Source organism: Mustelus asterias, chromosome 11 (assembly GCF_964213995.1).
Source record: "Mustelus asterias chromosome 11, sMusAst1.hap1.1, whole genome shotgun sequence".
Taxonomy (NCBI): Eukaryota; Metazoa; Chordata; class Chondrichthyes; order Carcharhiniformes; family Triakidae; genus Mustelus; species Mustelus asterias.
In genome coordinates, this window is record NC_135811.1 from 56,913,100 (window position 1) to 56,926,091 (window position 12,992).

Here is a 12,992-nt window from a genome sequence, read left to right on the forward strand (position 1 = left end):
TTAACTGTGGCCTTAACTCAAGAGCTGGTTTGTTGCCCCTTCCCCCAGAAGCTGTTGTACAAATTGTGCAATTCACTGAATTTACAGCTGAAAATGGACACATAAAATTAATAAATAAGAAACTATAACAGCAAAAAACTTGTGACTGCAATATCCTGAGAGAAATCATTTCTAGAAGCGCTTAAATCATAGGATTGGGTACCCTGCTTGAAAGCACCAATGGCCTACCCACTTATAGAAATGACCTCATCTGCAGAGCCTACCATGTGGTTCCTGGTCTTGTCTCAGTGGCTGTGCTCCTGTTCAGAGCCTGCTGGCCATGGATTCAAGCCTTACTCCAGAGACTTAAGTACATAATCCAAACTGACTTTCGGTGGGGTTCTGAGGGGACGTTGCACTGTTGGAGCTGCCATATGTTGGGTGAGGCATTAAACCAAGTCCCCCATTTTCCATTATAAAAATTCCAAGGTACGATGTGAAGAAGAATAGTGGAGAGTTCTCCCCCAGTGTACTGATCGAACTCCGGAAATACCCAGGCTTGAATTTAAAGATCACGCTATTGTTAGCACTGCTGCCTCACAGTGCCAGGGATCCAGGTTCAATTCTGGTCTCGATCACTGTCTGTGTGGAGCTTGCACATTCTCCTCGTGTCTGCGTAGGTTTCCTCCGGGTGCTCTGGTTTCCTCCCACAGTCCAAAGATGTGCAGGTTAAGTGGATTGGCCAAGCTAAATTGACCCTTAGTGTCATAGAGTCATAGAGGTTTACAGCATGGAAACAGGCCCTTTGGCCCAACTTGTCCATGCCGCCCTTTGTTTTAAACTCCTAAACTAATCCCAATTGCTCGCATTTGGCCCATATCTCTCTATACCCATCGTACCCATGTAACTATCTAAATGCTTCTTAAAAGACAAAATTGTACCCGCCTCTACTACTACCTCTGGCAGCTTGTTCCAGACACCCACTACCCTCTGTGTGAAGAAATTCCCCCTCTGGACACTTTTGTATCTCTCCCCTCTCACCTAAAACCTATGGCCTCTAGTTTTAGACTCCCCGACCTTTAGGAAAAGATATTGACTATCTCGCTGATCTGTGCCCCTCATTATTTTATAGACCACTATAAGATCACCCCTCAGCCTCCTACACTCCAGAGGAAAAAGTCCCAGTCTATCCAGCCTCTCCTTATAACTCAATCCATCAAGTCCCAGCAGCATCCTAGTAAATCTTTTCTGCACTCTTTCTAGTTTAATAATATCCTTTCTATAATAGGGTGACCAGAACTGCACACACTATTCCCAAGTGTGGCCTTACCAATGTCTTGTACAACTTCAACAAGACGTCCCAACTCCTGTATTCAATGTTCAGGGGGATTAGCAGGGGAAATGTGTGGGGTTACAGGGCCTGGGTGGGATTGCGGTCAGTACAGACTCAATGGGCTGAATGGCCTCCTTCTGTACTGTAGGGACTGTATGATTCTACATGGATACCAAAGTTAGTAAGTCAGCCTGTCCATCCCCTCACACGTTCAGCAAGAAGATGGTGAAGACAGTATTTCACAATTCTATTAAACAGATTAGTGTGCCTTTATGTAAGACAGAGACCATTGTAACATACCTTTAGGATATCTAAACCTGACACTTAAAAGGTTACCATGGCTGTTAAAACATATGAATCTTAAGTATATTCAATATCTTAAAATGGTTGTAAAATCAGTTATTTTTATATCAATTTAATTAAGTCAGGCACTTTTGAAAATGAACACAATTGCTGTTTTCATCTTGTACAGATACTTCAGAACTAAATGACAATCAGAAGAAGATCTGTGTGAGTCATCTTAAGATCTTTGAGAGTTGCAAACAGCTCAGAAAGGGTGAATGAATCATCAGGCAGCTGGCCTCACAATACATCTGCCCTGTTTGAAAAAGATGAAAGTGTGCAACAGGCTCACTCCCGACCCCGCTGAGGACCCCTTTCATTTTCAGCTTTGGAAAGTGATTCAAGTTGTTAAGAGCCCTGCTGATGTTAAATGTGAGGGTATCCCAAAACTTAGAAGGGTAACTTGGAACACCGGGTGTATATTTTCAATTTGGGATAATGCGAGGGAAGATATGCAAATCAGTGAGAGACAGTCCTCATATTATATATATATATAACCTTATAATCAATTATTAAGGAATATATATTAACTTAAAAGAAACACGTATCAAGAAAGACTGCAATACATTACAACAGTGCACTTAACTATAATAATGGTCACACACACGCAGTATCTTATGAATTTAACCCCCATTCCCAACTAGCCATGTTCCTGAACTCTAAATTCAGCATGTAGTCACCACCCGTAAGTCCTCTTCCAGGCTGGGAAAACCTTTCTTCAGCTCAGCATAGCATTCCTTCTCTTTGGGAGTTTTAAAACAGCAGCTTATAGCAACAACTTGTTTTGGGGGGCCTGTTGTTTCCAGCTGGGTATGGCTATGGGAGTAGCTGCTTCCTTTCCTACACTGTTCAGTTATCCTGCTATGGACATCTTGTTTCCCTCCTTCGATGTTACCCCATTGAGGGCAGCACGGTGGCACAGTGGTTAGCACTGCTGCCTCACAGCACCAGGGATCCGGGTTCAATTCCGGCCTCGGGTCACTGCCTGTGAGGAGTTTGCACATTCTCCCCATGTCTGCGTAGGTTTCCTCCGGGTGCTCCAGTTTCCTCCCACAGTCCAAAGATGTGCAGGTTAGGTTGATTGGCCATGCTAAATTGACCCTAGTTTCAGGGGGATTAGCAGGGTAAATGTGTAGGATTATGGGGATAGGGGCCTGGGTGGGCTTGTTGTCAGTGCAGGCTCGATGGGCCGAATGGCCTCCTTCTGCACTATAGGGATTCTATAACCCGGTGGACCAGGCTTTTAGCATACAGATGCAATTTTTTTTCTTATATCTCCACTTTGAACTCAACTCTTCTACTGTCCATAGAACCATAGAATCCCTACAGGGCAGAAGGAGGCCATTCAGCCCATCGAGTCTGGACCAAAAACAATCCCAGCCAGGCCCTAACCCCGTAATTCCACGTATTTACCCTGCTAATCTTGTTGACACTAAGGGTGGGATTTTCTGGCCATGTTTGCCCCAAGGCCGGAAATTCCCACACGAGCTCAACAGACCTTGGTCCGCCAAAATTTCTGTCCCACCTGCCAAAATTCCCGTGGCGGGCAGGACGGGAAAATTCTGCCCTAACAGTCAATTTAGTGTGGCCAATCAACCTGGCCTATATATCCTTGGATTGTGGTTCTAAAACCTATTTCTATACATGATTGTTCAGCCCCTATTCACTTAGGTAAACACTACTGCTATGCTAATTCACATATCAAAACCACCTACAAGCAGATGCACCCATATCAGTTCCCCTTTAATCTAATTCTTTACTTTAGTTTATCTCAATTTTATTTTTAATCTTGATTTTACTCAGTTCTTGAATCTTCCTTTTACTTCAGTATCTTGACAAAATGCTTCCAATGACCCTGGAAATTTCTGAGCGTTATTTGCTTTTGCTGGAATGGCATCAGTGTGACATCAGCTCACTGTGAGATGGGACACACATACACTTGAGCATTGCTGAATAAAGAGACTTTTTTCATCAAAGCTTTACATCTTGCACTCATCAGGACAATTTGCAAGAATACCAAAGGTAATTGGAACAATTTATACTGTATGAGAAGAGTGCTGATTGGTTGGTATGTGGATTCTGATTGGTAGATGTGTTGCCTCGGAGAATGCACCAATTGGTGTGATTGACAATTAACTATCAAACATTGTTTGACATTTGAACCAGGCAGCTTGACTCTGATTGGTCAAGGCATTGCCCTGAGGAATGAACCAGCGAATGGCTGTCAATTATTTTGTTTAGCTGAAACAGGGGCAATGTGTGTATTTGTTGGGCACAGTGGCACGTGGTTAGCACTACTGCTTCACAGTACCAGGGACCCGGGTTCAATTCCCAGCTTGGGTCACTGCCTGTGCAGAGTCTGCATGTTCTCCCTGTGTCTGCATGGGTTTCCTCCGGGTGCTCCGGTTTCCTCCCACAGTCCAAAGATGTGCGGGTTAGGTGGATTGGCCAAGCTAAATTGTTCCTTACTGTCACGGGGGACTAGCTAGGGCAAATGCATGGGGTTGTAGTCGGAACCGACTCATTGGGCTGAATGACCCCCTTCTGCGCTGTGGAATTCTATGATTCTACGTGTTTTTTCTGTCTGCAGAGATCTGGGCCGTGTGTATTAATGTTTATAGCTTCCAGTACACACAAATGTGCCACGCTACGAGCCTGACTGACGATCATAAAGTGGGTGTCAGCGTAATGCTTAGCACACTGAGAATTATTTAGCAAATTTGTCCAATCACAGAATCACATCATGTTGGACATTGTGTTTTGAGTTTTGCAGGCACGGGCTAGTTGGGTACAGTCTGTACCTTGAGAACAGTGGAATTTGAGCCTAGTATGAAGCCCATTAAGACTTGTAAGGAAATTATTACATGCTGCAGCAGATTTAAACACAGCAAATATATCATCCACATATGGGAAATATGCAAAGGGATTAACTGTCATTCCATTGAAGACATATTTCTCATGGAACCCAACAAAGATGTTTGTGAAAGCTGGGTCTAGAGGGGATCCCATGGTAACCCCATCTACTCAGGCATACATGGTGTTGTTAAATGGGCTGAAGGGCCTTTCCTGCCCTGTATGATTCTATGAATACAAGTGCACGATTTGCTGAGTTCATAAATTCAATAAATACTCATTCACACAATGGTGGTGGGTTTAAGCAAGGCTGTCTGGTCATGTTGAGTGACAAATCCAGTGGATATGAATTTGAGCCTGTCATTAAGAATGTCATGCATTTTGTTAATATAGTCACGCTTGTTAAGGACGACTATTCCTGTCCCTTTGTCAGATTTAATGATGTGAATGTCTGGTTGATCTTAAGGTCACACAACGCGATAAGACATTCGCGTTGCGTGTAAAAATCATTTGGAATGCCGCAACATGCATGTGCCAGGTTAGTGAGATGCACTTTCAAGCATTTAGCATCGTCAGTGGATGTAGATTTGTGACAGGATAGTTAGGAGTAGAGGAGTTCAAACTTAGCAAATACCTCTTCCCATTTGATTTGGGACCAAGGTACACCAAAATTGAAACCATGTGCAAGAACAAACTCCTTGCTTTCTGAGAATGCATAGTCAGAGAGATTTGTTACATGTCCAGTGGTGTTGTTAATTGCGTTGACAAATTGCTTCCATTTAAGTGAGTTTATGGTGTGTATGTGCTTCAAATGGATACTGGCCAAAATGTGTGGAGAAACAGGAATCCTTTAGTCAGAAGACAACTACAACCTGGCAACCATTAAGCACTTGAAATAGCACTGGAGGAGGCAGAAAGAGACATTTAGTTATCAGATGTGCAGAAGAATTAGGCATCACAGAGTGAATTAAGACAATTTTATAGGTTCGGTCCCTGTTCTTTCACTCTCCCTGGGTCTGGAACTCCCTCCCTCACAGTACGGTGGGTGTATCGACACCTATAGACTGCAGCAGTTAAGAAGGTAGCTCACCACCACTTCACAAGGACAAATAGGAATGAACAATTAATGTTGTCCTAGCAATGACACCCACATGCCATGAATGAATTTTAAAAATGTTAAGAAATCTTTAAGTTGACATGTCTCTCTAAGTGTAAAATATTGTAAGAAGCCTCACAAAACCAATGGAGGTAGGTTCACAAACACTCACCTGATGAAGGGGCAGCGCTCCGAAAGCTCGTGATTCCAAATAAACCAGTTGCACTTTAACATGGTGTTGTGAGACTTCTTACTGTGCCCACGCCAGTCCAACACCGGCATCTCCACATTATAAAATATTGTAATGTAGCTTTTAGGAGAAAAAAACACCGAAGTGAATTGGGGTTGTAGTTGAGACAAATGTTACATTTCAGCTCCAGAGTGCCCAGCATTCGGAGTACACAGAAGTCAAAATTGGGATGTTGATTGGCTGAAAGCTTGGCCTGAGGACTAGAATTGCAAGAAAAAGATCAAGGTTCATCTGTAGGTGCAGGGAAAACATAAGCAGTTTTCCCATTGGTCAAGGATTCTAAATATAGGGTTTGAGGTTATGTTGTTGTAGGGAAGCCATGAGCTCACTTCCTATTGGTCAGGAGTTACAGATATTTCAGAAAGGTTATTAGTTATATTTACACAGCTACTCAGACTTGGGCTGAATGTTGCAAAAGCTTCCTGAAAAAGAGGTCTAAAGATAGAGAGCAGCACTGGGGTCGTTGCCTTTGTGAGGGGGAAACATTAGTCTCAGACTTAGTAACAGTGGGTTCTTGCCAGGAGTGATCTCGGAGTTAGTCGTTGTGCCAATTGACAGGCAAAGTTTAGGGCTTGCCACAAGAAGCCCAATGGTGACTTTCGGCTTGGGATTTGCTGTAAGAAGTCCAAGGTATCAGTGCTAGAATTCAATATTAGGACTAAAGGTAAGAAGAAAGTGAAAGCTGCCTGATGGGCAGTGTCAAGGTGCCCCCTGGGCATGGGCACTTTGCCATTTGGGCAGTGCCAGGGGGCACAGGCTGGCATTGCCAGAGTGCCCATACCTAGGTGGCATCACCCTCCCATCGCCCGAGTCCCTGGGGAGCCCTGATTGCCCCCTTTCACTCCAGCGGGTTCAGGCCACTAGTTCCCCGAAAGTGGGGAGCTACTCTGAACCTCATCAGAGTGAAATACTCCTAGCGGGGTGGGAGACGCGATTGGGTCTGGAAAATTCAGTTCCGGGTCCGCTAATAGCATTTAAATAGAATGTAAACTACTATTTAAATGCTAGCCCCGCCTCCCAGCTGATTTCAGGCGCCGCACAGATGCTGCCAGAAATCCGGGCCTGGGAGACGCAAGCAATGCTTGCGGGAACTCCGGGACTCGGCCAACGCGCGATTCTCCTGGCTCACTGCACTAAAACATTAATATAGCGGGATGGAAAACCGCTCCCCCCCCACCGCCCCTCACCCCTTGAAGTCTAAAGTTGCAATGGAGTTTTGGAATGTATACTAGAATTCAGTTGACTGAGGTAGGATCTTCATGACTTCGACAGTCAAGAGACGAGGTCATAGGAACCAAGAAGAGAGGACCCCAGAAGTCCTGGAATCCGCGGGAAAGAATATGGCTAGGATTTTCCACGTCCTCACAGTTTGTTTTGTGGCGACAGCCCGCCAATGGCCGCCGACAAAATCTTCTGGTCCCACTGCTATTAATGGGGCTTCCGGTTATTTGCACCCTCTGCCACGGGGAGGTGGGGGGTGGTCTCCATCGGCGGGACTGGAAGATCCCACTGTCAGGAATGGCCGGAAGACAGTGTATCATGCCTTTCCTCAACCAATGGAATGTAAATAACAACTTTTGCTACCCATTACACCTGTTAGTTTGCACTCTAAATAAGTGATTGCCCTTTTTGCAAATACGGCTATTCGCTGAAAATAATTTTCTTACTCTGAGGTTTAGTACGGAGTTCAAATTTTTGTCTTATAATATTTAAAATCTGTTTTAGCTACTCTGAATGCTGAGAAAAAGATCATAAACAATTCCTTCATTAAATATCTGTATAAGACAGAATAGTTGTATCTACCAGTATCACTTGGCAATGTGAAGATCCTGATCTTATGGAGTCCAAGATGTAACAGAGATTAATGTCAGAAAGTTTCCTGAATTAATGCAGATGAGACCTTCAGAAAGCCGTCCTATTGTTGCTGAGCAAAGGTCAGGCACTTTGCAGTGTAATGATAATTCAATGTTGGAGACCCGATTCCATTCATACTTATTAACACACAGCTACTCCAGCACGAGTGAGACAGGCGTCTGGCTCAGATTTCATTTGACATTTTGACAAACAGTGCCAGCTGTAGGAGGCTAGTCAGTGGGAGTCAGAGGCAGCAATGACTGGCACAGTTTGCCTTCCCCTTACTGGAAGCAGGCAGCTCTTTCAATTGCCAATTCATTAATACAGCAGCCTACAGCTTTCCTAATTTCCAATATGCTTAATTATTCAAATTTGCAGTTCCTTTAATGCCGATTACTCATCCGTGACCCACCTAAACAGCAAGAGAAAGGCAACATCTGCTTTCTGAGTGAGAGCTGGAATGAGACACACTCTTATCAAAGCAAGATCACTGTATGTCACAATAGAGATGCAAGGCCTGGGGTAACAATGCCTATTTCCTCTGATTACTCACCCTTTAAAGGGTCAGTAATAAGCACATTGTGCTTGATATTCCTACCTCGTGGCTCGTTGTTGTGGTCAGACACCATCATTTTATGGAGATGTCCTGACTAACTATAGCGGTCTTGTGATTCAGTGGGCAACCTCCCTGCCTCTGAACCACAACTTGATGGTCAAGGAAAGTGTGTTCATAATGTGGCCAAACAGGCTACTTATCAACCTGAAAATCCTTCCAATATACCTGATGGCAGGCAGTAAGAACGGAAGAAAGTCCTGGTCAGCCATGTCTCGGAAAGAAAATTGCAGCCTCTACTATAACTCCTATATGGTAGGGTCACACTTGGAATACTGTGTACAGTTCTAGTCACCCTATTATGGAAAGGATATTATTAAACTAGAAAGAGTGCAGAAAAGATTTACTAGGATGCTACCAGGACTTGATGGTTTGAGTTATAAGGAGAGGCTGGATAGACCGGGACTTTTTTCCCTGGAGCGTACGAGACTTAGGGGTGAACTTATAGAGGTCTATAAAATAATGAGGGGCATAGATCATCTAGATAGTCAACATCTTTTCCCAAAGGTAGGGGAGTCTAAAATAGAGGGCAGAGGTTTAAGGTGAGAGGGGAGAGATACCAAAGGGTCCAGAGGGCAATTTTTTCACACAGAAGGTGGTGAGTGTCTGGAACGAGCTGTCAGAGGTAGTAGTAGAGGCGGGTACAATTTTGTCTTTTAAGAAGCATTTAGACAGTTACATGAGTAAGATGGGTATAGAGGGATATGGGCCAAACATGGGCAATTGGGACTATCTTAGTGGTTAAAAAAAGGGCGGCATGGACAAGTTGGGCGAAAGGGCCTGTTTCCATGCTGTAATCCTCTGTGACTCTGAAAGTGTGTGTTGCCACAGCAACTGGTACTCTTTGAGTAATCTGTAACACAACTCCACTGACTAACTGTGATTTTGTATCTGAAGGGTGCAAAAAACATCCAAGCTTCTTGTTTCTTTGTTACTCAGTGTAGGCTGGTAGGCATTACTGGCAAAGTAGAAATTTATTGTCTATCTATGGCGCCCCTTGGGAAGATGGTGACGGGCCTTCTCCTTGAACTGCAGCTGTCCACGTGGCAAAGCTGCTTCTAAGGTGCTGTTAGGTCAGAAGTTTCAGAATTATGACCCATGAAGGAATGGTGTTATATGCCCAAGGCAAGATGGTGTGGGGGAGCCTGGAGCTGGTAGTGTTCCCATGTGTCTGCTACTCTTATAAAAGTAAATTACCGCGGATGCTGGAATCTGAAACCAAAAGAGAAAATGCTGGAAAATCTCAGCAGGTCAGGCAGCATCTGTGATGCGCGTTATCAAACACGAGGCGAGATGCTCGGGAAATAAAGGCTTTTATTTACTGTAATGAAGCAGCCAATAATTATATACACGATCCCAGACTGAGGGGTCCCAGCCAGAGCAGGGACTTTTATACCTCTCCCAGGAGGCGGAGCCCGACTGGGATGTACCACAACACTACAGTACAAAGGTGTAACAACCCCACCCTAACCCCAACAGCAACAAGTAGCACAACCCAACAGTAACATATGTACATCCTTGTAGTACTGGCCAGACCCTGGCTCAGTACTATCCAGTGGGAACCAACGATGGTTCACCACAATCTGTAAGGAGAGAAAAGAGCTGACGTTTCGAGTCCAGATGACTCTTTGTCAAAGCTAAAAGCTCAGCTTTGACAAAGGGTCATCTGGACTCGAAACATCAGCTCTTTTCTCTCCTTACAGATGCTGCCAGACCTGCTGAGATTTTCCAGCGTTTTCTCTTTTGGTGTCTGCTGCTCTTGTTCTTCCTGGTGGCAGAGTTCCTAGTGGTGGCATTGCTCATGGATTTTGTTTTTCTTGATGCTTCAATGACATAAAATCTGTGAGTGAAAAAAAAGAAAGGAAGACTTACATTTATGTTGAGTCTTTCATGACTACCAGGCATCTCAAATTACATTGCAGCCAACAAAGTACTTTTGGAAGTGTAGTTGCTGTTGTAATGTAGAACACATGGCGGCCAATTTATGCATAGCAAGCTCCCACAAATATCAATGTGATAATGACCAGATAATCTGCCTTTGTGATGTTGATTGAGGAATAACTATTGGTCAGTGCGTTATATGGTTCTTTAGATGTTTAATGATAAGATCTTGAGACTTGCATGTTTGAACAGGAATTGTTTATTGTTACTCTTTAACTATTTACAGATCCCAGATATTGTCTTCCATGGTGCTGCTACTCCATGCAGGTAGGCTTCCAGAGTGTTCTCTCTGAGTCTTTTACCATGTGGCTCTGTACACCATACCAATGGCAATGCTATTCGCCAGTCCCACATTAACCCTTGCTCTGCCAGGCACTTTTACATTACAATGATATGCAGGCACATAACATAACAGCCAGGGCACCAGGGAGCACTCCCCTGCTCGTTTTTACACCCAGCTGAGAGGGCAGATGGTGCCTGTGGTGAACCATAGATGGTTACCACTATGGGTACTTGTACATATGTTACTCTTGTTACTGTTGGGGTTAGGGTTGGGGTGTTCCACCTGTTGGCATTGTTCTGTGGTACACTCCGGTTGGCTCCGCCTTCCTATAGGAGTATAAAGGGCACTGCACTTCCTAGTGACCCTTTAGTCTGGGATTGTATTGTTAAGCAGTATGCTCTATTCTTGTTGCTAATAAAAACCTTTATTTCCCGGGTACGATCCAGCCTCCCGAGTGAATTAATCGCGCATCAGTGCCTTAGCTTAACATCTCGCCTGGAAGATGACCCCTCCGGCAGTGCAGAATTCCCTCAGTACTGCGCTGGACTGTCAGCCTAGATTTTTGTGCTCTAGTTCTGGAGTAGAATGTGAACCCAGAACTTTGTGACTCAGAGGCGAGAGTGATTAATAAAATGATTGCTGTTTTCAATCCTTCGAAGCCTTAGAACCATAGAAAATTACAGCTCAGAAACGGGCCTTTTGGCCCTTTTTGTCTGTGCCGAACCATTTTTTGCCTAGTCCCACTGACCTGCACTTGGACCATATCCCTCCACACCCCTCTCATCCATGAACCCGTCCAAGTTTTTCTTAAATGTTAAAAGTGACCCCGCATTTACCACTTTATCCGGCAGCTCATTCCACACTCCCACCACTCTCTGCGTGAAGAAGCCCCCCCTAATATTCCCTTTAAACTTTTCTCCTTTCACCCTTAACCCATGCCCTCTGGTTTTTTTCTCCCCTAGCCTCAGCGGAAAAAGCCTGCTTGCATTCACTCTATCTATACCCATTAAAATCTTATACACCTCTATCAAATCTCCCCTCAATCTTCTACGCTCCAGGGAATAAAGTCCCAACCTATTCAATCACTCTCTGTAACTCAGCTTCTCAAGTCCCGGCAACATCCTTGTGAACCTTCTCTGCACTCTTTCAACCTTATTTACATCCTTCCTGTAACTAGGTGACCAAAACTGTACACAATACTCCAAATTCGGCCTCACCAATGCCTTATATAACCTTACCATAACACTCCAACTTTTACACTCGATACTCCGATTTATAAAGGTCAATGTACCAAAGGCACTCTTTACGACCCTATCCACCTGTGACGTCACTTTTAGGGAATTCTGTACCTGTATTCCCAGATCCCTCTGTTCAACTGCACTCTTCAGAGTCCTACCATTTATCCTGTACGTTCTACTTTGGTTTGTCCTTCCAATGTGCAATATCTCACACTTGTCTGCGTTAAATTCCATTTAAGAAGTTTAACAACACCAGGTTAAAGTCCAACAGGTTTATTTGGTAGCAAAAGCCACACAAGCTTTCGAAGCTCTAAGCCCCTTCTTCAGGTGAGTGGGAATTCTGTTCACAAACAGAGTTTATAAAGACACAGACTCAATTTACATGAATAATGGTTGGAATGCGAATACTTACAACTAATCAAGTCTTTAAGAAACAAAACAATGGGAGTGGAGAGAGCATCAAGACAGGCTAAAAAGATGTGTATTGTCTCCAGACAAGACAGCCAGTGAAACTCTGCAGGTCCACGCAACTGTGGGCGTTACAAATAGTGTGACATGAACCCAATATCCCGGTTGAGGCCGTCCGCGTGTGTGCGGAACTTGGCTATCAGTTTCTGCTCAGTGACTCTGCGCTGTCGTGTGTCGCGAAGGCCGCCTTGGAGAACGCTTACCCGAATATCAGAGGCCGAATGCCCGTGACCGCTGAAGTGCTCCCCAACAGGAAGAGAACAGTCTTGCCTGGTGATTGTCGAGCGGTGTTCATTCATCCGTTGTCGCAGCGTCTGCATAGTTTCCCCAATGTACCATGCCTCGGGACATCCTTTCTTGCAGCATATCAGGTAGACAACGTTGGCCGAGTTGCAAGAGTATGTACCGTGTACCTGGTGGATGGTGTTCTCACGTGAGATGATGGCATCCGTGTCGATGATCCGGCACGTCTTGCAGAGGTTGCTGTGGCAGGGTTGTGTGGTGTCTTGGTCACTGTTCTCCTGAAGGCTGGGTAGTTTGCTGCGGACAATGGTCTGTTTGAGGTTGTGCGGTTGTTTGAAGGCAAGAAGTGGGGGTGTGGGGATGGCCTTGGCGAGATGTTCGTTGTCTACCTGATACGCTGCAAGAAAGGATGTCCCGAGGCATGGTACATTGGGGAAACTATGCAGACGCTGCGACAACGGATGAATGAACACCGCTCGACAATCACCAGGCAAGACTG